At 31.5% G+C, this 25959-nt stretch overlaps 1 pseudogene; it reads left to right on the top strand.

Annotated features, from left to right (window-relative positions):
* LOC142323939 (sphingomyelin phosphodiesterase 4-like) overlaps window positions 1-25959 on the top strand; it is a 65990-nt pseudogene that overhangs the window by 10990 nt on the left and 29041 nt on the right.

The raw sequence follows: 25959 nt of genomic DNA, 5'->3' as shown, positions 1-25959 counted from the left end.
GCAATGAGATCTGTAATTTTCGAACGTTCTGGAAAAAATATATAACATCCTTCTTTCTGTACGGAATGTTGACGAAGCTTTGAAAGAAATCGAAGAGAGTATTATGTGTGGAGTATGTTACAAGCTGTATCAAGATCAAACTGCATTCGATGGACAAGAAATTACAGGTACTATTAAAAATGAAGATGTGCAACTTGCCAGCAGTATAGGGGTGGAAGTTAATGCTGAAGATATAAATGAACTAGTGGAAGAAGATAAACAACTTTTAGGAAATGAAGACTTGTTAGCACTAGCCGAGTTGCCAAATGAGCTACTAGATGACATTTCGGGTAGCAGGGCCATCAAAAATCGACAATGGTGAACCTTCAACCTCATCCTCCATTTCACAGCCACAATTAACAGTAAAAGGATTACAGGAGGAATTATGATTCATCGAAAAAATTTGTAATTATGTAACTGAAAATCATCCTGATCGAGAACGAATTACGAAAGTTGTAAATGGACTTAGGTAATACGATATGCTACAAGATGGTGCTAGATCAGTTGCAACTATCAATAAAGCAGAGTAAACTGAACACAGTTATTTTAAGAAACCAAAGCTGAACTAAATCACAAGTTTTTTTTTAATATTCCTTATTGTATTTAGGCCTATGTACGTTTATTGTAAGGTAACTATTTTTTTAATAATACTGTACTGTAATATGATTTTTCTTTTGTAGTTTATTATTCTTATATTTTTTACTTTGTTTCTACAATACTGTACTGTATGTAATCATATTTATTGTATTGAATTCGATTTATATTCTATTAAATAAAGCATGTTTAGTCAAATCGTCTAAAACTTCTGCGTCTTTTGCCTGCGAAAAGAATTACGAATATAGCCTACTAAATATGTACACGTCCAGATACTATACTGTACTTTACACCTTTTTTGAGAAAACAGTTTTGATTTACGCAACAATTTTCTGGAATGAATTAATCGCGTAAATCAAAGGATTCCTGTATACTTGAATTATATTTTACTATAAGATAATTAGATTTTAGTTGTTTGGTTTAATGAATAACATATCCAGACTGCTTGGTGTGAAATTGAACAGGTCATTGCTTACCTATATTTGGATTACAGTTCTTCAGTATAAGTATTATCACAATTGTATAATCCTTTGGTAGCTGTTCATCTGTCTTTTACTTTCATGAATACATTTCTGTATCTCCATCCTTAATCATCTGTATGTTGAATCATAATGTTATGGTTTATGAAAGGCGGAAGAGTTTTAAGAGACAAATGTCCTTAAATGATCCTGAAATATGACAGTATTATTTTATTTATAATGTAACTGTAGATGTAATTCATCTAACTTTTATTTACACAGGGTGATTTTTAGTCCTGTTACCCAATTGTTAATGTCTCGTAATTTTTTTCTAAGAAAGGGTCATGCCACAGTCACCTGGACGCAAACTGATGGTCTGGGATAGGTTTGGTATACTGATGATTGATTTCATGCCATGTGGAACGACTATAAATGCAGAAATCTACTGCGAATCTCTACGTAAGTTACGGCGCGCCATTCAAAATCAGCGACGTGGACGCCTGACCGACGGCGTTGTCCTGCTGCACGATAATGCACGTCCACATGTTGCGGGTCCGACACGTGATTTACAGAGAACATTTGGGTGGGAAATTTATGAGTACCCACCGTATAGTCCAGACTTAGCTCCTTCTGATTATCATTTGTTTGGGAAATTGAAAGAATTTTTGAGTGGTAAGCAATTCGCGAGTGATGATGAACTTAAAAATGCTGTTAATCAGTATTTAAATGGACTGGTGGCAGAAGAATATGATGAGGGTATGTTGAAGCTTGTGTATCACTACGATAAGTGTTTTAATTCATGTGACGATTATATAAAAAAGTAGTTTAAGGTATGTAATTTGAGAGAAATAAAAAATATTTATAGTTTTCAGAATAAATTTTTTTGCAATGAAACAGTCTATTTTAGAGATAACCCCTCCTAAATGCATGGGAATTAGGAGATTTTGTTATACATTGATTCAGTTGATTTGTTTTATTTGGGTGGTAATTATTTTTATATTTTAATCAATGAAATTTCATTTGGTTAATATTTTTATATATTTTTTTTACAGAAACATGAACTCTATTTTGAGTCTACCGCTACCAAACAGATGTGAAACAATTGCACGTTTAGTTAAAGAATGTACCAATAAAGAATTAGAAAATTTTTTTCCATTATTAATTGATGATCTGTTTGGAATTACTAATCAAGTTGGTTGGAAGTTACGATCCGTTAAATTTAACTCGAATCCATATGAATTTGAAATTCTCACAAAGTTTTTGCATCCTAATGGGCCTGTATTAAACTACGCTATAAATTATTGTCTGATTGCCATCTGAAATATGATTTTCCATTATCTTATTTACCGGTATGTATTTGTTTATTTATTTACTTTTCTTTTTTCATTTATTTTTGTCTAGTTAATTATTATTTGTAAATTTTAGGAAGCGCAAACACATCAGTGTACAGTAGTTCTGCCTGAGGTGTTTGAAGTAGTGTTGGCAGCTAAAAGTGCAGTGAAAAGGTGTTATATGTTGCAAGAAGCCAGTCACAATCTATCTCCATCCCTCATACCAACACTGCCCTTTGTAAACTTTGATGATTAATACACATTTGTTGTTTACGTATGAATGTCTACAGAAATATTAATTACATGTCACCTACATCATACTATATAATGGATAGTATTTTACAAAAGATCACAATTTCACTACATAAATTATTTGTTCATTATTTCTGGTTACATAAATTAATCAAATCTAATGTGTGGTATTATTAACATTAGTAATCTTTTACTTTATTTCTGGATATAAATTTTGTCATGTGGTTGTAGAATCAAAAAATCTAGCAGTAAAATAGTAATAATAATTCTAATCTAGGATTAGTACTTTGAAGATTAACTTTTAAAAGATTTTTTTCTGTAATTACTGTTTATTATCACCTGTTTTTAACATTATCTATTTTAAATATCAAGTAATAGAAAAATAACCATAAGATTTTTGGAAAATGCAGCTTTCTTCCTTTTATTTGTCATGTACCATTTAATATTTTACAGGTAAATAAATAAAATATGTGGTATTTTATTTTATTTAAATGAAGACTGGTCTGGTTTCTGAAAGAGAATGGTAAAAAAAGTTCCTTTTGGCCTTCAGATTAATTTTAGAAGGCAGACTTAAAAAAGAATATAACACTTGTTTCTATTTTATTTAATGCCCTATCAATTTTAATATTCCATGCACTGAAAATACTTAGTGTATTGTAGTTTACAGGTGAATTGAACTCGGCATAAAATGTGTATTATGTGAAGACCACTTTTTTAGCATGTGTCCACATACATGTGTGGACACACACATACATGAAAAGGTATTTCTTAATATAAAATAGAATGTTTAAAATTTTTAAGAAAATTTGGATTTAAATATAGGGAGAGAAGTTATTTATAATAGAATCAGGTTCAAAAATCAGTACAAGAATTGGGTAGCATTTATTAAGAGTAGTAGAAGAACGGCTGGCTCTGATTCACAATGGCAAGGCTAGGGTTTAGTCTGTTTTTGCCACATTTAAACATGTATACTGAAGAATTAATATAGCAGTTAAAGGAAATTACAGAAACTGGTAGAGATCAGTACTCTTCATTGAAGAAATCATTCAAATTAAATGTGAACAGAAAAGTAGAAGATGCTACATAACTGCTATGTAGTTACAATAAACCATTTCAGTCTTATGGTCGATTATCAAATGTAAAAATTTAAGAAGAGATATAAGACTATAAGTATTGTTTAATTTTTGTACTTTACTTGATGTGTTCTAAACAGAGTGTTTTAATTATTTAAGAATATGTTTGTAAGTAACTACAAAAATGTTTTAAAAGTAATGTGTAATAAAAAGGTAACTTTGGTAACCCTCAATTGGATTAGTAAAAGTATGAAATTGTAACTTTTTACAGATTAAGGTACAGCAAATGATTGGAGATGGTATGGTACCATCATTTTATGCTGATAAATTGCAAGTGGACCACAAAAATCGGACACCTCTAGGACTGGCACTCAGTATCCTTTATTTTAATTACAATTTAATTATAAATATGATTTTAAAAATTTTATATAGTTAAGTGATATACATGGTAAATCAATTGTTGAATAAAAAAGGCATTGATATTAAAAGTTACATTTATTGCTATTACTTAGTAAGTGTGCCTTTTTTTAGTATACAATCATCCTTTTGGAGAGAATATTGAATTTATTAGGAGTAAAAATGATCATTTCAGGAATTCTGTCGTACTCTAGATACTACAGCAATTAATTTTTGTAAAATGTTTCGTAGGTTTACAGTTTTTTATATCTATTAAAAAGCTTCAAAATCTTCCTTCTTTTTGTAGTTTAAGAAAGAAGAAAAAGAAACGAAAGAGGAAATAAAATTAATTGGTCATTTGAAATGTAGCTCCATTTCATCTTCCATCTTAAGCTTTTTTCCTTAAATTTTAATCTGGTTATCCATTTTTACCTGTTATCACTGTGCTCTAGTTCCCCTGGATAACTGAATGGTCATAAGGGTGAGCGAAACTTATGCAACCCTGAATTCATTAATTCACTGAAGTAGGATATTTGGTTTTAGGGTGGCACTAATTAATGCTAGCAACCAAGTAATCTTTCTGTATTTTATGTCGGTGGCAGATGTACTATAAAAAATATAATGCATTTTATGCAGTCTCATTACACGCACACGCGCGTGCACGCGCACTATACCAAGAACACTACACAGATTACAACATATACCCAAATACAACTACACAACAACATCCTACACGTGCTTTTTCTTACATTTACACTCAGTGATGTTGCAACATCCTACGAAACGCAACCGTAATGCAAGGTGGAGACTAACATGCTGATGGGTGAATCACTCTACATAATGAGTCTCAAACGATGTCCTCTGGCCACCTGGACGAACCTAGTTGTATTTAGCTCTAGCTCCAGTTATAGCTCTGCTCCGTTATATCGCTGATACTCGTGGGACCAAAATTACAAGTCACAAGAAATTCCTGTGATGGTTGGTGGTCCATCTGAAAAAACTACCAAAAATAGTGTAGCAAAAAGGCCTCACTCGGCATTGTCTGATGAGGATAACAGTCCAGAACACAGTGTTAATTTAAATGGTGACAAATGACGTCTGCAATGCAAGAACATCAAATTTGTACTTCTTAGAAATAGTCGGCTCCCTTCATAAGGTCTTGTATTTCCTAATTAATAAAGCTATAATGGGTTCAAGTGGCTCCCCGAAGAACATTAAGAAGTTACGAGACTGATCAATTCTGATCAAAACATATCATGACGAACAGAGTCGATCTATCTTACGTCTCCATAATATGGGTAGTATAAATATAAGTTCAGAATGCCACAATAACCTAAATACGAGTCAGGGAGTAATTTTTTGCCTAGACCTTTTGGATGTATAGATTTCACTGAAATAGCTGATGAGCTTTGTGCCCAAGATGTTGCTGAAGTGAAGCGTATAATGAAAAGACAGAATGGAATGGAAGAACCAACACCTTCTCATATACTGACTTTCAACCTTCCAGTCCCACCGGAAAAAATAAAAATTGGCTATCTTTCAGTTTGAGTGCAACCTTTCATTCCCAATCCACAACGATGTTTTAAATGCCAATGGTATGGTCACACTACAATATCTTGCTCAGAAACAGATCTGTGCTCGGTGAGCTCAAAGGCCACAATGATACTGCCAAGAAGATGAAAAGTGTGTGAACTGCAGTGGTTCACATACAGCCTGCTTTGCCCAAGTTTTAAGGAAGAAAAGACAATTCTCAGAATCTCTACCGAGCAGAAGCTATCTTTTCCAGTGGCACGCAGAGAATATAAAAAGACAATTAACTCAAGGAACTTGGTTAAATCAGATGTATCTTTTGCCACCGCTACATCAAAACAAGCTCCTACAAATTTAGGTAATTAACAGTATGGGTCCTGCAATGAGCTAAAAAAACTTGTTCAGATGTTATCTGATCAAGTTGTTTCACATACAGCCACTATTTCAGAGCCGACAAAGATAAACAAAAAGTCGTTAGTTACAGTTAGTGAATCCAGCAGTGCAATCCCTCTGAAAGCTCCTGTCCCCAAAGTTTTACTTGTACAGGCTGGAGCAATCATTGCTGGTGGTAAGCCTTCTAATAAACTCCCTGTTAGGGAACCCACATAACCACCCCCTCTGGGCTGTCATCTGTGATTTCCCTTTTTTCCAAATCTCTTCCTCCATCATATCATATACTGGAAGATATGGTTGAGGAACCACCCAATCCAGGGCATCAAAGTTATTTAAAATAAAAAATACAAAAAACAAAAACTAGATCACCTATAACTAATTTTGTCATATATTTACCTGTATTTCTGCATCTTTATTTATGAGCATTATTCAATGGAACATTAGAGATTTTTGGTCCCACATTGAAGATGTTAAAGTTTTGATGCGTGCACATGAATCATTAATAATATGCTTCCAAGAAACGCATCTATTACAGCAAGATGCGTTAACACTCAGAGGCTATACATGTAAGAGATACGACTTTCTTGTAGATAGTAGAAAGAGTGGTGGTGTTTCGCTATTTTCATGCGGAACGAGGTGTCAGCTACAAGACTACAACTAGCTACCCTCATTCGTGCTGTAGTTGTAAAAATCTCAGTCCCCTTTAAATTGCATTTCTGCAATTTGTATCTCTCACCGAACTGTGAGTTCAATTCTCTAGAAATGTCAAATCTCCTCACACAAATCCCATTGCCATCGTTAACAATAGGAGACTTCAATGCCGACCATATTTCCTGGAGCTCATCTTTCTGCTCCTCTCAAGGAAATATGATAAACGGAGTGAGACAAGACTTGGACCTTTGTCTACTGAATGATGGGTTGTACACATTTATGTTCTCATCTTCTAGTACACTGTCAAACATTGACCTCTCCTTTTGCTCACCAATTTCACTCCCTCGCCTTATTTGGTCTGCTTGTGATGACCTTCACGGCAGTGACCACAGGCCAATTACTAGAGCTTTTGGTGTCAACCACAAGATGAGTAAAAGACCATGGAGATGGATTGTTGAAAAGACAGTTTGGAATGGTTATCATAAGTCTTTCCATTACAGTATGACGATGGTGAAGACGCCCTCGATGAACTTACCTCTTTTACATCTCTGATACTTGAGAATGCTAATAGATATTTCCCACAAACATCAGGAAACCCAAGATGTCTTTCCATTCCTTGGTGGAATGCTGATTGCCAAAACGTTATTAGCATTCGACAACAAGCACTGCACAAATTTAATTGTAGGCCTACAAATTAACACCTAGATTTGTACCATAAGGCTAGATCAGTATGTTGTTGGGTATTTTTAGACGCTAGGAATACATGGACACCATCTCACACACTACTCCCACGTCTACTGTGTGGAAAAAGATCCGTACAATCTGTGAATCACCAGAACAATCCATTCTCAGACTCATTCATGAAAGAGAACTCCTTACATCACCTTCTACAGTGGCAAATACTTTGGCAAATTGTTTTCATCCGGTATCCCTCACCTCATCGTACAATAATGAATTTCAGAGGTACAAATTACAGATGGAAGTATTATTTTTAAACTTTGTGATTAGGTTGGTGAATTAAACCAACCTAATTACCTTGGTAATTAGGTTGGTTGACTGAAAATGGAGATTTTCAGTCAGTGAATTGTCACACACATAAAAACTCATGTAACACCTCCTCTGGACCTGACAACATTTGTCTCAGTATGTTGTCACACCTTCCTAATTCGATGCTACAATACCTATTGTGTATTTATAGTAGTTTATTCTCCTCACAAGTTTTCTTTTTGGTCTGGTCAGAAGTCATTGTCGTACCAGTACTTAAATCTGGTAAAGACAAAGGAAGCCCCTCAAGCTACTACCCTATCTCTTTGACAAGGGTTTCATGCAAAATGATGAAGAGTATGGTGAATTGCAGGCTCAGTTGGTACTTAGAGAGACATGGCCTTCTATGTCTAGAACAATGCAGTTTCCACCAAGGTTGTTCTTCCATTGATCATTTAGTGACATTGGAAGCAGCTATTCAAAATGCTTTCCTACTCCACCAGCACCTCATAGCTATCTTCTTTGATATCAAAAAGTTGTATGACATGACCTGGTGACACGTTATTCTTAACATCCTTAAAGAATAGGGAATCAAAGGCTGTATGCTTGCATTTATCAGGGGTTTCTTAAATGACCAAACGTTCCATGTTTGTGTTTTAGATTCCTTATCGGGTAGCATCTCACCTTGGAGAATGGAGTGCCTTAAGGAAATGTTTTAAGTACTACCTTATTTTCTATAGCCATCAACAGCATTACTAAATGTGTGCAGTTACCTGTTCATTATTTGTTGATAACTTTGCTATATATATTACATCCTGTTCAACAGCCACAGCAGAGATACTACTACAGAATACTACATCTCGCCTTGAAACTTGGTTCAGAATTACCGGCTTCACTTTTTCACCTGATAAAACAAAATGTGTAACCTTTCTTGGCTGCTGGATCCTTCAATTCTGCAGTTATTATCTCTATCAATACAATTACCATTAGTTTCTCTCCCGATATCAGGTTTTTAGGTTTATTTTTTGATAGCCGCCTTGCTTGGGTCAAACACATCAAAGAATTAAAAACAAAATGTTCCAAATCTTTAGATATGCTGCGAGTTTTTAGCAACACCAACTGGGGAGCCGATCGGTCATGTATGATATGTTTTTATTATTCCTTAGTTCGTTCCCATTTAGATCATGGTTGTGTCACCTACTTCAGCGTGCCATACCGTGCTTAAAATGCTGGATGCTGTACATCATGCTTTCCTTCGGCTTGCCACAGGTGCCTTTAGATCAAGCCCTGTCGTAAGCTTACTTGTTGATTGTGGTGAGCCATCACTTTGGGATTGACTGGACCAACCTTTAGCATCTTATTTTGCCCATCTCAAAGACAGTCAAATCATCTGGCTTTCGACTCAGTCCTTTGGAATCCAAGTTTAGTAAGGTATGAGGACTATCCATGTTGTACTGCACCTGTAGGTGTTCGTACCGGACATCTACTGCACCTTATAAATGTTGGCACATCTATTTTTCCAACGTATCCATGTTCATTGACCTTATGATATACAATAAAGAATCAACACCACCTACTGTCTTCCAGCAAACGTTTAACTATATTCTCTCGAAGGTAAACCCAGACACAGTAGTATACACTGATGGGTCAAAACAAAACGATACTGTTGGTTGCATATTTATTGTCAATGATAGAACATATATCTTTGATCTACCTAGTATTACGAGTATGTTTACTGCTGAACTGTACATATAAGTAAGGCTCTGAATATCATTAACCCTAAGTACCGAAATATGCTTATTTGCAGTGACTTGTGTAGTGCTCTCCAAGCCTTAGGAAACTTTTATTCTAGACATCCTATCGTCATTGAAATCTACAACCCAGTCACTGAGTTGAACCATCGCAACACTACTGTGAATCCCTAGCCACGTGGGATTCCAGATAATGAACATGCAGATTCCGCTGCTAAAGATGCATGTAATCAACCTCCCTTCACCACTTGTATTACTACTTCTAACTTTATTAATTGTATAAAACAGTGTCTTGGAGCAAGGTGACTGGATGGCTACAGTTGATAACAAACTCCGGCACATTAAAGATTCTGTGTTGCCATGGAACTCCTCATGCAGAAGAATTTGTCATGAGGAAATGGTCCTCTGTCAGTTGTGGTTAGGACATACCAGAGTCACACACAAGTACCTCATGTCAGCAGGACACACCACTATGCGTACGATGCAACTGTCGCTTGACTGTGCACTACATAATTATGGATTGCATTTGTTATGTGGCCTTGCGTCGTAAATTTAAATTACTCAGAAATATCCGTCAAATCTTGGGCAATGATTATGAAATTTTAGACTGGATGTTTCTATATTTGCAGCTTGTTGGTTTTATACAAAAAATTTGATATTGTTGTGTATATGTTTTGTATTGGAAGAGTTTTTAATGTCTTTGTTTTTGTTTTAATTTTTATGGTTTTGTGTTAGCTTTTCATTGTGTTATTCGAGAATTGAGCCTTTGCACCCCTCTCGGACTTTGTTAAATTGTGTGTATGTTTATATAAATTTTATATAGTTTTTATTATTATTTTTTATTTTTATGTTTCTTTTAAATAAATTTATCGTATTTTTAAGATTCCGACTGTAATATTAGTTGTAATTTTTTTGTGATATTATTTTTAAGTTTTATTTCATTTTTAATATGTTAGTTTTTTGTTAGTTATGTTTTTAAGTTAGTTCGTAGTCTTTCTGTTATCCGAGAATGGGCCCTTTACACCTTTCTTGGACTTTGATAAATTTTATTTATTTTTAATTAAATTTTAGATTTTAGCTGTGATATTAGTTGTAAGTTTTGTGTTTAATTTTTTAGAGCAGTTTTAGTTACTTTTTTTTTATAAAACCATTTTATTCTGGGCGATGATAATGCGAAAGTGTTTTTCGCCCTCAAAAATCAATGTGCATTTATTTTTGAGAGAACTCACAATTGTTTTTAAAGTCTCAGGAAAACTTTTCTGTAGCTTCAGATATATCCAATAAGCCAGTTTCACACATTGTCACTCATTTTAGAGAAACTTGTAGTATAGTTGAACGAAAGCAATTCTGCTGGAATCTATAGTTATGTCTATGTAACCTTTTGAGTGATCACCTTGAAAGGTCAATAAGAAGACAGCATCAGCTGATTAGAATGTCTGCAAGAAGTGTCTGTAAAGCTACAAAGAAATTAAAATTACATCCATACTGTACTCATACTGTGCAGGAATTGTGAGAACCCAGTCACAGAAAAAGATTAATTATTGCAAGTGGTTTATGCATTTTGCTTGTGGCAATATTCAGATCTTGGATAATATTTTATTTAGTTGTGGGGCATGGTTACATTTAAGTGGCTAACAGCCAGATTAACTGATATTGGAGTGCAAAGTACCCTCATGTTTCTGTAAAAAACTTCATTACATTAAGAAAATATTGGAGTTTCTCAGAAGAAAATAATGGATATAATATTTTTTTTCAGAAACATTAACTACTGATTATTATCAGCAGATTATAACTGACTTCATAGATGTGCTAGAAGAAGATGAACACAGTTGCTGGTTACAGGAAGATAGTGGCAACAGCCCACAGAGCAAATTACACAATGTTTCTGCTACATGAATTCTTTCGGGAGGAAGTCATTTTCTGTGGTCTGTGGCCAGATTTATCTTGCATGGATTTTTTCTGTAGGATTATTTAACCCATATCAGCCCTGCAACCATTAAAAAGGTGACTGCTAACATGATAAATATGTTATGTTGATGATGCCTGTATATCTGCAAATGGAGGACATTTTGAAAATTTATTATATCAAAATTACTGTAACTTTTGAAATTATTTAATATTTATTTATTTCTATTCAAATATTTATTTATATATGCTGACATTGGCTAACATGTATCTGAACTGCAGTTTTAAATAAAAGTTGGTGACTTACATTCTCATATTCACCTGATTGGAATTTCTTTTGATGTTTTCAACTTTCATCAACTAAAATAAAGAAGTGAACAACTCAAATGATAAATCTAGTGATTTTGGGAAGAATCACTAGTGATGTAAAATCAAAATAATGGTTCTAATGAATCTATAATGTCGGTAATGTTGAAGGTCGGTGTTTCACATATTTTAAATGTTCTTTTTAGTAGAGAACCAATCATTACTATTTAAAACTGAATTTATTGTTACAGTATTATCTTTAACAGTTGACTTCAGATCAATTTGAATTATTTATGTTCCATTTTGTGTACCATCTTGTTAATCCAAACATTCAGTTACAAGTAGATGCTAATCAATGGATGTACTGGGAATTTTTATATATACGTCTGGTTGAGGAATATTTAAATATATTTTTACCATGTAATGGATCATCTGTAACCCCATTATCTTATATCTTCTCATCACAGAGTCCTCCCCGACAACATTCAGTTCATTTCCCAACAAGGTATGCATGCTATATATTGTTTTTTTTTTATTTTACAAATTACAAAGATTTAACATATTAAATATGAAAAACATTCACCAAATAAAAGAATAACTATTGTTATTATGGAGTTAGTTTTATACATAAAACAAAATTGTTATTACTTATAATAATAGATTCTAAGTAATTTGATTTTTTATTATTCTGGCAGATGAAAGGAAGCACTAAACTTAGACTGCAGTTATTTCTCAGTAACCATCGTACAAAAAGATATATTTATATACCAAACTAAATTTTGATCTTTTCTATATTAGTTTGTAAAGAACTTATACAAATAACAGTAAATGCAGTGTTTAGATTCTTGAGGAAGGCATGGGAAATACAACCTTTGTAGCATTATTTTTTTGTGTATTCTATTTCTTACCTAAAGAACTTGGACAAAACTTCTTGAAATTTACAGTTTACATTTGTTAAAATGAACTCCTCCTATCTTGAACTTCACCAAGTTTTGGTCCAAAATGTTGACAATGATTTTATAGTAACGAGATGGCACTGCTATCTCTATATTCTGTTGGAGTATCAAAATATTTTTTTTCATTTTAATAAATAGTTTAACAACAGAAATTGAATAATAAATATAGTCTAAAAGGAAGAATCATAATATTTCTATAAAAAATGGAAAAGGTAAAATGAAAATGTTTGTGTAGATTGAGACTTGATCATCTGCAGTAGAGAATCAGGTACATTCAATGTCTACATAAACTGCAGATTGCTTCTGAAAGTAACATATTAGTTGGTCTATTTATTTGAATTATTTTAGAATATTTTGAAGACTAACATAATTAAGAATAAATGATGTAATACATATGGTTTAATAATTGTTTGATATTATTATTATAAATTTTTGGATTATTCACATGAATTGTTAAATCAAGATCAGTGTTTACACTTGCATACACAGGTGTGCACCCAAAAACACAAGAAAAAATGAAACTTATTGTAAAATTAGTTTTTTCCTAACCAAACCGAGAAAGACGCTAAGACAACAGCAGACATACTGCATTCATATTTGTTAGAGTGCATGTAATATCTGAAGGCGGGTCCGTAGTACACTATGGCATTCCCTCACACTGCTTTTAACATCACTCAGCGACTTCTCACACCAGCAGCCAAAGTAGTAGTGTTTTCCAAAAGTCACATCAATTAATTTGCATTGACTTCCACCATATCTAATTATGATGTCGCTGTTATAGTAACGAAATATGTTCTGGTAATTTGTTATTACAAATAAAATTATTTATACCTAATATTTTGTTCAAGATGTATATGAAGTAATTTATTTATTTCTTGAAAGTATATGATTTTTTTTCTAGTATATTAAAATAAGGTTTTGCTATAAAAAATATTATGATTTTCTTTTATGTAGTGTAGTTATTTATGAAAATTATTTCTAAATAGCACGTACGCACCAGAAACTAATATTCTTTAAAGCTTTGTAGGACTACATAACTACAAAATAAAAATATTAAATTGTACAAAAAATTCATAAATAAATAAAGTGAGTAAAAGTAATATATTTATAATCATTAATGAATTTATTATAAAAAAAAATTATGAATAATACAGAGATATTAAGTTTGTACTACAATAAACGTAAAATTAATTTAATTAATCAAAATATTAATTCGCACCATATTTTATAAACTTAAAACATAAAATTATTCCAAACAAAATAGTGCATATTGTAGTTCAAAAAAATAAATACAGTAGAATAAATAAATAACAGATGAAATAATTAATTAAACGACAAATTTAATTTAATAACAAAAATAAATGAATATGGTAGAATAAACAATTTGAAAAAAAGAAAAATAATAAATACAAGTCTGTATCAATTGGAGGTCTTAATTTTCTGGTAACTAGTAGCATGTGTTCCAGGTTGTTGGTTATAGGTGTCGTGTAGAGGAGGCAAGTAGAGGCAGCTTGTATGGCGGACCTGTCTTTAGATTTTGCATACACTTATTTTGCAGATATTTGAATTTTGGCTTGTTGAAGTTGGTGTAATATTTACGAAAAAGGAGAAGTTCCGAAAAAGAGAGTGTTAGTTATGATAACAGAGAAAGCAGGAGCAGATAAATGTGAAGAATACAGAACAATTAGCTTAACTAGTCATGCATCAAAATTCTTAACTAGAATTCTGTACAGAAGAATTGGGAGGAGAGTGGAAGAAGTTAGGAGAAGACCAATTTGGTTTCAGGAAAAGTATAGGGACAAGGGAAGCAATTTTAGCGCTCAGATTAATAGTAGAAGGAAGATTAAAGAAAAACAAACCAACATACTTTGCATTTATAGACCTAGAAAAAGCATTTGATAACGTAAACTGGAATAAAATGTTCAGTATTTTAAAAAACATTAGGGTTCAAATATAGAGATAGAAGAACAATTGCTAACATTTACAGGAACCAAACAGCAACAGTAATAATTGAAGAACATAAGAAAGATGCCGTAATAAAAAGGGAGTTTGACAAGGATGTTGTCTATTCCCCATTACTTTTTAATCTTTATATAGAACCAGTTAATGATGTTAAAGAACAATTTAGATCCGGAGTAACAGTACAAAGTAAAAATATAAAGATGCTACAATTTTCTGATGATATAGTAACTCTAGCTGAGAGTAAAAAAGATTTAGAAGAAACAATGAGCAGCATGGATGAAGTCCTACACAAGAACTACCGCATTAAATAAACAAGAACAAAATGAAAATATTGAAATATATTCGAAATAATGAAGATGGACCACTGAATGTAAAAATAGAAAGAGAAAAGATTATGGAGGAAGAAGAATTTTGTTGTTTGAGAATTAGAATTACTAAGGTAACAAAGCAGGAACGATATAAAATGACGAATAGCATAGGTGAAACGAGCCTTCAGTCAGAAATGAATTTGTTTACATCAAAAATTAATGTAAGCATCAGGAAAAAATTTTTGAAAATATATGTTTGGAGCGTAGCTTTATATGGAAGTGAAACTTGGATGACTGGAGTACCTGAGAGCTATCTTAGTACTTGGAAAGCTGTATCAAACCAGTTAAATTACTAAAGACAAAAAAAGGAAGAAATTGGTGTATTATATATATAAATATATAGTGCATTATTACAATTACTCACATTTGTTTTTATTATTACTACAATATTGCTTTGAAGTAAGTTTATTTTGTTATTACTGCCACCATATAACAAATGAGTCATCGACTAGTCAATATATTATACACACGCACGCGCATGTGTGTATAATATATTAACTAGTGTGAATTGTAAAATTTCACATAAGTTTAAAACCTTGAGCTTTAACATAATTTAAAATTATAAAAAATTTATAAAATGTTAATTATTTATTAAAAACAAATGAAAATTATTTATAATACTGATATAGTCCTAAAACAAGTTAATGCACGTTTACTAGCAGCTATATATCAATAATAATACAACTAGTGATATTTATCAATGGACAGTGACTGTACTTCAGTGGTTGAAGTTGTCCCCTTACAGTGGAATATACCATTGATTGAGAGTTTTGAAGTGAATTTGGTTTTTAATTAACTTCACTCTTTTTTTTATTTAACTTCCAGTTCATTTTTATGAATGGTAACATCTTTCAGTTTCTAAACTATTTATCAATCATTTAAATAAAAAAATAAAAAGTTAAAAAATCATTTCAATACTGTAACTGGAAATTGAGGTAGTAATTGTTTTTGAAAGGCTTGCCATTGTGAAAATATTGGATGAAACTTGATGAGGATCAAGATAGGGGACCATATTTTGATGTATGGAAACTACACATTTTACAACCATTTTTTGTTTAATTTAGGGGTTAATAATAGACTCTATCAGGTGCTTACAAAAAAAGAAAAAAATCATGACATTTTCTTCAAGAATGTTAATGTTGCAATTATTGCTGTTTAAATAAGTTATTTTTAAACTAGTTTAGAAAATAACAAGTTTTGGTTTAATAAATGTTTCTTTTTTATGATGGTTTTTCAGAAATTTTTATAAAGTTCAGGTGAATTCATTTACCAAACTATAATATCAATAAAAACTGATTTAGGTGATCAAAATGTCACTCATCCTGATTCATTAATTATATTAGGGTATCTGGGTACTTTTCAGTCACTGTTTACAGAAGGAATTCTGAAATCTGAATTTTAAAAATTGGATGATTGTTTACAGAGATATTATAAGAGCGTCCCAAAACAGCATCTCGGGGCATTCCATTTGTTACCAATTGATGATAATTGGTCTAGCCTCACATCACCTCACCATTCTAGCCTCACATGCAGTCCCCACGGGAAGTCCGTTGTTATTAAACAGAAATTTTCTAAATTTATTTTATTTTATTTAACTTAAATTTAATTCTATTATTTTTGTAATATTATTCATATGATTGATTCAAATTATTCAGTTAAAACCCAGCTCACACAGTGACAGAGGCTCACAGTTATAGTTCATTAATTCAATTTATTAAAGTTTGTGCTTCAACCAGAAAATCTCCATTACTATACATATAACCTCTGTTAAATATTTATACACCCTATGACACTCCTGGTGATGTAAGGATTCCAACACAGGGTCATATATGTAAATTGGTTCAGTCGTTGAGCTGCTACAGTAGAAGAAACATACATACTTACACCCTAAATACATTACATTCTTTTTTCGGCAGTTGTGTAAAAAGCATATAAACCAAAATAATCATAGTAAAAAATAATAATAGTATAAGTAATAGGGAGGATTTAAGAGGAATATATAAAATTAAATGCAATGAATATAATAATAATATTTATTTGGTAAAAAGAACAGATCATTTAAAAAAAAGATTTACAGAAAATTACACAACATACAAAAACAAGAAGAGGAGGTATATCTTATGTACCTTATCATTTATTAGATTGCAAACATAGTATTACTATTACAAAAATAATTTAGAGATTTTGAAGTTTATAATAATGATAAAAAAATGAAAATGCTTGAGAAATATTACATTTATAAAAATAAACAAAAATATAAAATTATGAACCACCAAATCACATTTGAAGATGATGATTTAATTAAAAACATAATAAAATACAATCTTAACGGTTGGCAGTATTGACATTTGAACAAAGGAGAATATACAGTTTTAAATTTTAAATTTTTCAATCTTGGACAACACAATTTGTATATTTGTCCATAATAAATTTCAGAATTTTGAAAAATTAATAAATCATAAATATATTTTAATATAATTATAGAACTTAATAATAACTGAATATGTGGGATTTTGTGAAAATCAACTGTTGAAATTAATTGGTAAATTTAAGTTATCTATTTACTGTGTTTTTTTTTTTTTTTTAGTGATATATTAAATATTGTGTTTTGATGTTTATATATTTCATGTAGTATTGAATTTTATTAGCACAGTGGTCAATATTTTATATATACAGGTGTATCATGAAGTTCTCGCAGGACTTTAATAGCCTATTCTACTTGTGGAAATAATGGAACTAATTCATATAAACATACGTCCTAAAATGCTTTGTTTACAAGTTATGGTTAGTGAAAGATTTCACTTGGATTTCAGTTACCCTGGTGAAATGAGGTCGTACTGAAATTTTCAAGACATTAATTAAAGAGCAGAATTAGTGATTTTTTATGGTTTTTGATATGAAAAGTCAAATAAAATAGGCCCTAGAACTGTATCTGCAGTAGTTTTGAGAAATCTTGGGTAAAAAACCCTTTTTTTATGTTTGACATACAATAACTTTGTTAAATGGGTAATAAACGAATAAAAATTTTAAACAAAACTTGTAGAGAATGTAATTTTGAACAAAAAGGTGTAAGATAAGTCGAATAAAATCAAGAAAAGTTAGAAAAATTCAAATTTTATTTAGAAACAGCACACTAGACCAAAGTGGGATTTTGTGAAAATCCCATGATTATATGACCAGTTTATAATTAATGTTCAAAAATGAGTCATTTCTCGGCATGCTTCTATACCGCTTTTGATGCTCTTTTTAGTTCTTCAGGGCTGAAGTTGCCCAGCTGCATCTGTAATGCATACAATTAATCCTCACGAGAATGTATTTTTGTTTTGTATATAATATTGTATTTTTATTTTGTATGCAATATTTTCCAACTATCCCCAGATAGAAAAATCTAAATGTGTTAAATCAGGTGATGTTGGTGGTCAGGAATGTGGACCTCCATGACCAATCCATTTCTATGGGAAAGGATAATTTAAGTGATTGGTAATGGCACAAGAGAAATGGAGAGGCACGCTATTGTGCTAGAAGTATGCTTTGCATCTCAGTGTTAGAGGAACATCTTCAAGCAGATATGGCAATTTTTCTTGAAGAAAGTGCAAGTACAACTCAGCATTTAAATGGCTAGGTAATATGAATTGTCCAAACAGTTGATTGTGAAGAAGGCCACACAATACATTGACACCAAATTGGTTTTGAAAATTGCCTTCCACCAGTTCATGAGGATTTACTTCTTCCTATCTATGCTCATTGTGCTAGTTGTTGACTTCTTAGAGTGAAGTTTTCCTTGTCTGTAAACAAAACATACTTGTAGAATTGTCAATTTGTATTCCACCAGTGGAAATCCAGTGGTTTCTTTAACTGTCCTCTAATCCATCATACTCAAAACTCTGATCTACTTAGAAAGACTGATGCCTGGACTGTGCTGAACTGCATCAATAATAATATCAGTATCAGCGTTGTGTTGGACAGATTGTTCATAGCTGAATACCAAGTAGTGAACCTGTTCCCAAAGAAAAGTCATACTAATCATTTTGGAATCTGGAATCCTGTGGTTTGGAAAATGTATTTCATATTTTACTGCCGCAGCTGTTACAAACTCATTTCACTGGGGTAGCTGAAATCTAAGTGAAATATTTCACCTCTGGTAACTCACAAACAAATTATTTTAGGACATATGTTTATATGGATTTTTTCGTGAATAAAGTAGGTTATGAAAGACCTGGAAGAACTTCATGATACACCTGTGTATGTATATACATTTTGTGTGTGTGAACGAGCGAACGAGAATGTGCGTGCATGCACACATATATATATATATATATTAATATACATTGTAATATAACAATAATACACAAAATATACACATATTTGCACATCATGTCTATATATATATATATATATACAACTGGTAATTCAAAAAGGACTTTACAAATTTAGAAGCATATACAAATTTATGGATGTAACTTATAGATTTGTTTGAGGTTTCATTTCATGGAAAAACACTTAAGGTTTGCCACCCAACATTCACTTTAGTTCAATATGGCTTTCATTTGTAATGTGACATACATCCCACTTGAAGTCTATTTCATTCCAAACTGTAGCCAGCTAGTTGGGCATTACCTCTGCAACTGCAGTGTTAATTCGAAGTCTTAGCACAACAAGAAAGCTAACAAAGGTCATAAAACCGATCTTTAGTGAAACCCCCACAAGAAAAAATCTAGTGGGGTCAAATCTGGGAAGCAAGGTGGTCCTGCAATTGGACCTTCACAACCAGTCCACTGACCTATGCATAGAGTATCAAGAAATCTTGAACTTCTAAGTGGAAGTGAGGGGGTGCCCCGTCTTGCTGACAGTAATGACATCTATCTTGGTCATCATTGTCTAACTGAAGAACTAGAAAATTTTGAAGCATGCCTAAATAAACAATACCATTTACAGTTGCCTCCGGGTAGAAGAACGGGCCATACAGTCTTTGTTTGCTTAGGGCACCAAAAAACATTGACCTTAAAAGGTAATAAGTCTGAAATTAATACTTATTGTTTATCTAAGAATCAGTCTCAGAGAAAAATTTGTAGAGCTCAATCATACATATCATGTGTTGGCAATGTAATGAAGAAAAAAATAATCAAAGGAAAATTAAAAAAAAAAACATGATTCATGCTATTCTGGTAATCCATAATCCATAATCCTGGTTAGATTCCATAATGATTTTGTATTATACTAGCAAATACTCTGAATTTTAAAAATTGGATGATTGTTTACAGAGATATTATAAGAGCGTCCCAAAACAGCATCTCGGGGCATCCCATTTGTTACCAATTGATGATAATTGGTCTAGCCTCACATGCAGTCCCCACGGGAAGTCCGTTGTTATTAAACAGAAATTTTCTAAATTTATTTTATTTTATTTAACTTAAATTTAATTCTATTATTTTTGTAATATTATTCATTTGATTGATTCAAATTATTCAGTTAAAACCCAGCTCACACAGTGACAGAGGCTCACAGTTATAGTTCATTAATTCAATTTATTAAAGTTTGTGCTTCAACCAGAAAATCTCCATTACTATACATATAACCTCTGTTAAATATTTATACACCCTATGACACTCCTGGTGATGTAAGGATTCCAACACAGGGTCATATATGTAAATTGGTTCAGTCGTTGAGCTGCTACAGTAGAAGAAACATACATACTTACACCCTAAATACATTACATTCTTTTTTCGGCAGTTGTGTAAAAAGCATATAAACCAAAATAATCATAGTAAAAAATAATAATAGTAAAAATAATAGGGAGGATTTAAGAGGAATATATAAAATTAAATGCAATGAATATAATAATATTTATTTGGTAAAAAGAACAGATCATTTAAAAAAAATATTTACAGAAAATTACACAACATACAAAAACAAAAAGAGGAGGTATATCTTATGTACCTTATCATTTATTAGATTGCAAACATAGTATTACTATTACAAAAATAATTTAGAGATTTTGAAGTTTATAATAATGATAAAAAAATGAAAATGCTTGAGAAATATTACATTTATAAAAATAAACAAAAATATAAAATTATGAACCACCAAATCACATTTGAAGATGATGATTTAATTAAAAACATAATAAAATACAATCTTAACGGTTGGCAGTATTGACATTTGAACAAAGGAGAATATACAGTTTTAAATTTTAAATTTTTCAATCTTGGACAACACAATTTGTATATTTGTCCATAATAAATTTCAGAATTTTGAAAAATTAATAAATCATAAATATATTTTAATATAATTATAGAACTTAATAATAACTGAATATGTGGGATTTTGTGAAAATCAACTGTTGAAATTAATTGGTAAATTTAAGTTATCTATTTACTGTGTTTTTTTTTTTTTTTTTTAGTGATATATTAAATATTGTGTTTTGATGTTTATATATTTCATGTAGTATTGAATTTTATTAGCACAGTGGTCAATATTTTATATATACAGGTGTATCATGAAGTTCTCGCAGGACTTTAATAGCCTATTCTACTTGTGGAAATAATGGAACTAATTCATATAAACATACGTCCTAAAATGCTTTGTTTACAAGTTATGGTTAGTGAAAGATTTCACTTGGATTTCAGTTACCCTGGTGAAATGAGGTCGTACTGAAATTTTCAGGACATTAATTAAAGAGCAGAATTAGTGATTTCTTATGGTTTTTGATATGAAAAGTCAAATAAAATAGGCCCTAGAACTGTATCTGCAGTAGTTTTGAGAAATCTTGGGTAAAAAACCCTTTTTTTATGTTTGACATACAATAACTTTGTTAAATGGGTAATAAACGAATAAAAATTTTAAACAAAACTTGTAGAGAATGTAATTTTGAACAAAAAGGTGTAAGATAAGTCGAATAAAATCAAGAAAAGTTAGAAAAATTCAAATTTTATTTAGAAACAGCACACTAGACCAAAGTGGGATTTTGTGAAAATCCCATGATTATATGACCAGTTTATAATTAATGTTCAAAAATGAGTCATTTCTCGGCATGCTTCTATACCGCTTTTGATGCTCTTTTTAGTTCTTCAGGGCTGAAGTTGCCCAGCTGCATCTGTAATGCATACAATTAATCCTCACGAGAATGTATTTTTGTTTTGTATATAATATTGTATTTTTATTTTGTATGCAATATTTTCCAACTATCCCCAGATAGAAAAATCTAAATGTGTTAAATCAGGTGATGTTGGTGGTCAGGAATGTGGACCTCCATGACCAATCCATTTCTATGGGAAAGGATAATTTAAGTGATTGGTAATGGCACAAGAGAAATGGAGAGGCACGCTATTGTGCTAGAAGTATGCTTTGCATCTCAGTGTTAGAGGAACATCTTCAAGCAGATATGGCAATTTTTCTTGAAGAAAGTGCAAGTACAACTCAGCATTTAAATGGCTAGGTAATATGAATTGTCCAAACAGTTGATTGTGAAGAAGGCCACACAATACATTGACACCAAATTGGTTTTGAAAATTGCCTTCCACCAGTTCATGAGGATTTACTTCTTCCTATCTATGCTCATTGTGCTAGTTGTTGACTTCTTAGAGTGAAGTTTTCCTTGTCTGTAAACAAAACATACTTGTAGAATTGTCAATTTGTATTCCACCAGTGGAAATCCAGTGGTTTCTTTAACTGTCCTCTAATCCATCATACTCAAAACTCTGATCTACTTAGAAAGACTGATGCCTGGACTGTGCTGAACTGCATCAATAATAATATCAGTATCAGCGTTGTGTTGGACAGATTGTTCATAGCTGAATACCAAGTAGTGAACCTGTTCCCAAAGAAAAGTCATACTAATCATTTTGGAATCTGGAATCCTGTGGTTTGGAAAATGTATTTCATATTTTACTGCCGCAGCTGTTACAAACTCATTTCACTGGGGTAGCTGAAATCTAAGTGAAATATTTCACCTCTGGTAACTCACAAACAAATTATTTTAGGACATATGTTTATATGGATTTTTTCGTGAATAAAGTAGGTTATGAAAGACCTGGAAGAACTTCATGATACACCTGTGTATGTATATACATTTTGTGTGTGTGAACGAGCGAACGAGAATGTGCGTGCATGCACACATATATATATATATATATTAATATACATTGTAATATAACAATAATACACAAAATATACACATATTTGCACATCATGTCTATATATATATATATATATACAACTGGTAATTCAAAAAGGACTTTACAAATTTAGAAGCATATACAAATTTATGGATGTAACTTATAGATTTGTTTGAGGTTTCATTTCATGGAAAAACACTTAAGGTTTGCCACCCAACATTCACTTTAGTTCAATATGGCTTTCATTTGTAATGTGACATACATCCCACTTGAAGTCTATTTCATTCCAAACTGTAGCCAGCTAGTTGGGCATTACCTCTGCAACTGCAGTGTTAATTCGAAGTCTTAGCACAACAAGAAAGCTAACAAAGGTCATAAAACCGATCTTTAGTGAAACCCCCACAAGAAAAAATCTAGTGGGGTCAAATCTGGGAAGCAAGGTGGTCCTGCAATTGGACCTTCACAACCAGTCCACTGACCTATGCATAGAGTATCAAGAAATCTTGAACTTCTAAGTGGAAGTGAGGGGGTGCCCCGTCTTGCTGACAGTAATGACATCTATCTTGGTCATCATTGTCTAACTGAAGAACTAGAAAATTTTGAAGCATGCCTAAATAAACAATACCATTTACAGTTGCCTCCGGGTAGAAGAACGGGCCATACAGTCTTTGTTTGCTTAGGGCACCAAAAAACATTGACCTTAAAAGGTAATAAGTCTGAAATTAATACTTATTGTTTATCTAAGAATCAGTCTCAGAGAAAAATTTGTAGAGCTCAATCATACATATCATGTGTTGGCAATGTAATGAAGAAAAAAATAATCAAAGGAAAATTAAAAAAAAAAACATGATTCATGCTATTCTGGTAATCCATAATCCATAATCCTGGTTAGATTCCATAATGATTTTGTATTATACTAGCAAATACTCTGAATTTTAAAAATTGGATGATTGTTTACAGAGATATTATAAGAGCGTCCCAAAACAGCATCTCGGGGCATCCCATTTGTTACCAATTGATGATAATTGGTCTAGCCTCACATGCAGTCCCCACGGGAAGTCCGTTGTTATTAAACAGAAATTTTCTAAATTTATTTTATTTTATTTAACTTAAATTTAATTCTATTATTTTTGTAATATTATTCATTTGATTGATTCAAATTATTCAGTTAAAACCCAGCTCACACAGTGACAGAGGCTCACAGTTATAGTTCATTAATTCAATTTATTAAAGTTTGTGCTTCAACCAGAAAATCTCCATTACTATACATATAACCTCTGTTAAATATTTATACACCCTATGACACTCCTGGTGATGTAAGGATTCCAACACAGGGTCATATATGTAAATTGGTTCAGTCGTTGAGCTGCTACAGTAGAAGAAACATACATACTTACACCCTAAATACATTACATTCTTTATTCGGCAGTTGTGTAAAAAGCATATAAACCAAAATAATCATAGTAAAAAATAATAATAGTATAAGTAATAGGGAGGATTTAAGAGGAATATATAAAATTAAATGCAATGAATATAATAATAATATTTATTTGGTAAAAAGAACAGATCATTTAAAAAAAAGATTTACAGAAAATTACACAACATACAAAAACAAAAAGAGGAGGTATATCTTATGTACCTTATCATTTATTAGATTGCAAACATAGTATTACTATTACAAAAATAATTTAGAGATTTTGAAGTTTATAATAATGATAAAAAAATGAAAATGCTTGAGAAATATTACATTTATAAAAATAAACAAAAATATAAAATTATGAACCACCAAATCACATTTGAAGATGATGATTTAATTAAAAACATAATAAAATACAATCTTAACGGTTGGCAGTATTGACATTTGAACAAAGGAGAATATACAGTTTTAAATTTTAAATTTTTCAATCTTGGACAACACAATTTGTATATTTGTCCATAATAAATTTCAGAATTTTGAAAAATTAATAAATCATAAATATATTTTAATATAATTATAGAACTTAATAATAACTGAATATGTGGGATTTTGTGAAAATCAACTGTTGAAATTAATTGGTAAATTTAAGTTATCTATTTACTGTGTTTTTTTTTTTTTTTTAGTGATATATTAAATATTGTGTTTTGATGTTTATATATTTCATGTAGTATTGAATTTTATTAGCACAGTGGTCAATATTTTATATATACAGGTGTATCATGAAGTTCTCGCAGGACTTTAATAGCCTATTCTACTTGTGGAAATAATGGAACTAATTCATATAAACATACGTCCTAAAATGCTTTGTTTACAAGTTATGGTTAGTGAAAGATTTCACTTGGATTTCAGTTACCCTGGTGAAATGAGGTCGTACTGAAATTTTCAAGACATTAATTAAAGAGCAGAATTAGTGATTTTTTATGGTTTTTGATATGAAAAGTCAAATAAAATAGGCCCTAGAACTGTATCTGCAGTAGTTTTGAGAAATCTTGGGTAAAAAACCCTTTTTTTATGTTTGACATACAATAACTTTGTTAAATGGGTAATAAACGAATAAAAATTTTAAACAAAACTTGTAGAGAATGTAATTTTGAACAAAAAGGTGTAAGATAAGTCGAATAAAATCAAGAAAAGTTAGAAAAATTCAAATTTTATTTAGAAACAGCACACTAGACCAAAGTGGGATTTTGTGAAAATCCCATGATTATATGACCAGTTTATAATTAATGTTCAAAAATGAGTCATTTCTCGGCATGCTTCTATACCGCTTTTGATGCTCTTTTTAGTTCTTCAGGGCTGAAGTTGCCCAGCTGCATCTGTAATGCATACAATTAATCCTCACGAGAATGTATTTTTGTTTTGTATATAATATTGTATTTTTATTTTGTATGCAATATTTTCCAACTATCCCCAGATAGA

This window comes from Lycorma delicatula, chromosome 4 (assembly GCF_047948215.1).
Source record: "Lycorma delicatula isolate Av1 chromosome 4, ASM4794821v1, whole genome shotgun sequence".
Classification (NCBI taxonomy): domain Eukaryota; kingdom Metazoa; phylum Arthropoda; class Insecta; order Hemiptera; family Fulgoridae; genus Lycorma; species Lycorma delicatula.
This window is presented reverse-complemented; position numbering and strand designations above follow the sequence as displayed.